Source organism: Amblyomma americanum, chromosome 5, assembly GCF_052857255.1.
Source record: "Amblyomma americanum isolate KBUSLIRL-KWMA chromosome 5, ASM5285725v1, whole genome shotgun sequence".
Classification (NCBI taxonomy): Eukaryota; Metazoa; Arthropoda; class Arachnida; order Ixodida; family Ixodidae; genus Amblyomma; species Amblyomma americanum.
This window is the reverse complement of record NC_135501.1, coordinates 31683460-31688648: the sequence shown is the minus strand read 5'-3', so window position 1 is coordinate 31688648 and position 5189 is coordinate 31683460.

Here is a 5189-nt window from a genome sequence, read left to right as displayed (position 1 = left end):
GCGGAAAATAGATGTACTACAGAGAATTTTATACAAACGGCTCAAAAACAGAAAATTACGCAGCAAGTAATAAAGTGGAAAGTAATTGGGAAAATATAGTAAGGCTGACGAACTCTGCACCGACATTAACCTCCTAGTGTTATGCTGTCTCTGCATCGGTAGGCGAAATAGACCCCTTGTAATAACAGGCAACCTGTGTGGCAGCAATCGTGACTGTAGTAATCCGGCGCCAAGCTATCGGAAGTTCGGAGAGAGGTGCACATCGATATCCGCACCAATTAATCGTGCGCCGCGATAGTCTGCCGAGAACACTAGCACCCCTGACCCTGTCGGAAACTAATGCCAACTAGAGTTAACACATCAGAATGGGCCGCTCCTGCTGTGTTCCACAACGTCACAAGCGCGGATATCGCGGCGAAAGTGACAAAAAGGTACGTTCGCGCTCGCTCTATCCCGTACCATAAACACCCGATGCAGGTTTTCTAATAATGCGCTTCGTAGCGGATCGCAATTTAATCTCCTGTCGTTACCTTTTTTTTTTTTGCTGATCGGCTATAACTTCACATTTCTGGAGTTAAGTATTCCGAAATTAACAAATAAATAATGTAGTAACCGCAGGACGACGAAATGCCCAGCTCACTGCTCATGCTTCACGAAGGCGCGCGAAAGCAGATTGCCGTGGCATAAGGTAACATCGCTGCGCAGGAACGTGTTATCCTTTTAGAGAGAAACCATACTCTGCTGTGACAACTTTACAGTTCCATCATGACAGAGCACTGCGGTTTCTTTGGAAATGCTCCGAAGAAAGGTGCCGCTCAATCGTGCGTGCGCAGCCGAATGAGCGTCGATTTGGGAAAAGAGAGTAGAAGCAAGCTTCTTGTATGCTTTATCAACTCGTGCACTCCGCATCTAATAGCGGCACAAGTATACACTGTGGCGCGGCCGCTTGATCTACGGTAAGCTCTCAGCTGTCACACCGCCCACGGCTTATTGTTCTGGAGCCCTATTCAGTTAGGCCGCCAGAGGCGTCTCATGCTTGCGACACATTTGACTAGAGTTTGGAATGTAAAATTTATGTAATCGCAGTATACAGCATGTCAATTGGCGCCTCGCTCGCGCATAAATGTGGTAGCCGCTGGAAAGATTCTAGAGGTAATTTCGGGATCTATAGCAAGACGCTTTTAATCACTACATAGTTGCGGCATGTGCTCGCGCGCGCGATTTCATCGGCGTGCCTTTACTCGAGTGAGCTAACGGTATAGCTGGACGGAAACCAGCAAACCATTGTTACATAGCTCGAAATTGCATGCGTAACGACTTCTGAAGGTGCCATATCACTGCTTCCTAGAAAAAAAGCTCCTTCTAGAAAAACGAGTAGTTGCTATAAAAAACAGATCTAAGCCCCTATTTTGAAGCACATCGATCAAAAAAGGTGCTCCTTAACCATTTTCAGAGATCGCGAGCATTCCCGAGCCAGGCAAGAAGCCGAATTTGGTGAATATGTGACCCATCTTACTGACCTGGTGCTTAGGGGAACTGTACGAGAGGACCGTGATGATCTGTCTTCAAAACCATTTCCTGTGCAATGACCTCATGCCACACTCAAGTATTTCCTCCCCAAGCTATCTTCTATTTTGTCGTACATATGTCAACCAAGGGTTGCTTTAAACATTTCCAGAGGTCGCGAGCATCCGAAATCCAGGCAAGAAACAGAATTTGGAGAATATGCGACCCACCTTACTGAACTCGTTCTTAGGGGAACTGTACGAGAGGACCGTTATGATCTGGCTTCAAAACCATTTCGAGAGCAATGACATCATGCCAAACCCAAGTATTTCAATAAAGGCCGAGTTTGGGCGAGTTGGCTTTCCATGCTGAACGTTGAGTTGAGTTTAATGGCGCATAAGCGACTAAGGCTATCATGCGCTAAGCTCAAGGTATTAGAAATTGTTTTATGTAGCTTTTTACAAAGGTATAAAAAATATAGCCGTGAAGAATGCCTGAAAGGTTATAACCTTTTGCCAAGTATTGAGAGCAAAACAACATATTAAAGGTTTCAAAGCAGGCTGGGTACCCCCATCAGCATTCCTTGGCTGGGCAAGGACTGGGGGCCACCAACCAATCAAAATACAAAACCTCAGCCCTTTTCTCTAGAATGCGAAAGTGGCTGAGCTGCATCAAGCAAAGTACTGGGTCATGTTTTACATATCTTCAAGTACACCAGCTTCTGTTAAAATATCTAAGAACGCAGGACATGTCCACAATTGCATTTTCACATAAAAGCAGTGATGGATGAAAAGGGATGCGTTAGTTATAAAACGGAGAGAAGCACTTTTTCCGTAGCTTTTCCAGTTAGAACATGAAATTAAAATTTGACTGACTGTAAGTTCATCTCCACATGTAGAAACTGGTTTGTCTTCTTTTGTCAGCAGGAAGTTGTGAGTAATGTGTGTGTGGCTTATACGGAAGCGCCAGATAATGACTTCGTTGAAACGTTTCTAATGAACAAATGACTTCCATTCACCGAGCACTGGTTTTATTAAGTGTAGCTTGTTATTTACTTCGCCGTCCCAAGAGGACTGCCAAATTTTCCTTGCCTTGCATTGTAGTAATTTCATGCAATCTTTATAGGACACATTTTCATTCATTATTTACTTGCCACAAGCTTGAGCAGCACAGAAATCTGCCCTTTCATTGCCCTTTATGCCGACGTGACTTAGTACCGAGGAGAGTCTTATGTTTAGTCCTTGAGCAAGTGCTGTTTTAATATTGTGTATGAGGTCGCCAAGTAGCGGGGTTATTGCATTTCTAGAATGAACGGCTGTGAGCACACTTAGCGAGTCTGTAAATAATACTGTTGGCGAGGTTCTCATTTACTGTTTTTTCTATGGCTACACAGATAGCATAACATTCCGCAGTGAAGATTGAAGCACACTGTGGAAGTCTTACTATTTTATTCTAATTCCCGCATACCGCGGCACTTGCAACGTAAGCATCTGTTTTTGAACCGTCTGTATAAAAACTGCGTAATTACTGTATTTTTGTTCAAGCGTGAGGAATCGTGTATGATATGTCCTTGCAGAATTTGTTTTTTACGGAAGTCTGTCAGAGCGAGATCACAGATTTCCGGAAAGTTGTACAATGGCGGAAGTGGACCTCGCCTTCGAGAAATGCTTGGCAATATGTCTAGTACACGAAGTTTCTGACATATGTCTTCGAATCGTAAGAGCAGTGGACGGGTAGCTTGTGGTTTATTGTTAAAGAGTACTCTAGATAAGCACTCTGTAGCGATGGGGTAACAAATATGTTTGTGCAGTGAACGAATTTTTAGAATGTACGAGCATGTGAGCATGGCTCTTCTGTCTGTAAGTGACGGCTCGTAGGTTTCAACATGAAGACTGTATACAGGTGACGTCCTGAAAACACCAGTTGAAAGGCCGAAACCTAAATTGTGCACTGGGTCGAGTCACTTCAAATACGATGGCCATGCTGAACCATATACTATACTGCCATAGTCTAAGCAGGATTGTACCAGAGCGGTAGACATTTAGTAGGCTTGCCCTGTCAGAACCTCAGTGTTTATGTCTGAGTATATTCAGTGATCGGAAATTTTGCTTTTTTAATGCATTAATATGAGGCAGGAAAGTGAGTTTTTTTACAAATGTTATACCTAAAAATTTGTGCTAATTTTTTACAGGCAACACGGTGTCGTTCAGATGTAGGGTCGGATCTTCCTGTAATCCTCGTTTTAATAAGAACAGAATTGCCACTGATTTCTGTGGGGAAAACCGGAAACCACTTTTATCCGCCCACGCTGCTAGTTTATTTATTGTCAATTGTATTTTTCTTTCACATGTTGATACATTGGAGGATGTAGAAGCTATTTGAAGGTCGTCTACACAGACCGAGTACATAACAGACCTTGGCATTATTTTCGTAAGAGAGTTCATTTTCAAAACGAAGAGAGTAGTCCTTAAAATGCACCCCTCAGGTACTTCGTTTTCCTGCATGAAATTTCTCGAAAGGGTTGCACCCAGGCGTACATGAAATGAACGGTTAGATAAGAAGTCTTTTAGGCAGTTCAACATTCTTCCTCAGATGCCAAGCTCGGCAAGGTCTTGAAGAATCCCGAACCGCCAGGCCGTCCGTCTCGTATGCCTTTTCTAAATCTAAAAATACAGCGAGACTGTTTTGCTTATGAAAGAAAGCTTCTCGAACACTATTTTCAAGACGGACTAGGTGATCTGTAGTTCAGCATCCCTTTTTAAAACCGCACTGATGGTCATCAAGAAGTTCACAGGATTCAAGGAAAAACGTTAATCTTATATTAAGGACACTTTCAAAGGATTTTGAGAGGCAAGTAGTCAAGGCTATGGGTCTGTAACTACTAGGGGAGGTTGGGGGATTTTCAGGTTTAAGGAACGGAACAATAACTTTTTTCCAGGCTTCGGGTATTTACCCTGATACTCATACTTTGTTAAAGAATCTTAAAAGTGCCTCTACAGCAGGCTTGGAAAGATGGGTAAGCATTTCATAGTGTATTTGGTCGGGTCCTGGAGCAGTTTTCTTACCGGCAGACAGTACGGTGTTGGTTTCTTGGAGTGTAATAAGATTAATATATTTTTCATTAGCACCTCCACTTGTTGGGAGCCTTTGTTTTTCGGCTATATTTCTGTATTTAAGAAATGACGGAGTATAGTGTGCTTAAGCGGAAACTACAGCGAAGTGCTCCCCCCCGTATGTCTGCCTGTTCCTATAAACTCGTTTGTGTGGAGGGTGTTGTGAGAAGAGGAATTGTGAAAGGTGAGTAGCGGCCACTTGATTTTCGAACTTGCTCCCACATTTTTTTCTTGATGTGGTTGAACTGTTTATAGAAGAGACATAAGTTCGCCATGATGTTTTCTCGGCCTTGCGCCGGATACGCCTCGCATGTGCTCTCGCCTTTTTGAAAAAAAATAAGGCTCCCATGAGTTGGGTATCTGCGAAAGACTCCCCAGGCTTTATTCTGTAGTTTTTTTTTGCCTCCTTGCATTCTCGTGTGTACCAAATTTTGTGGTTCTGGCGCACCACTCCTGTGGATTTAGGACTTGATACATGTGCAGCAGAAAGAATGCATGTTGTGAAAATTTCATTTATCTCATCTATGCTCTGGTTTTCTAAAATTATATCCTGTAAACTCGCTTTTTCTT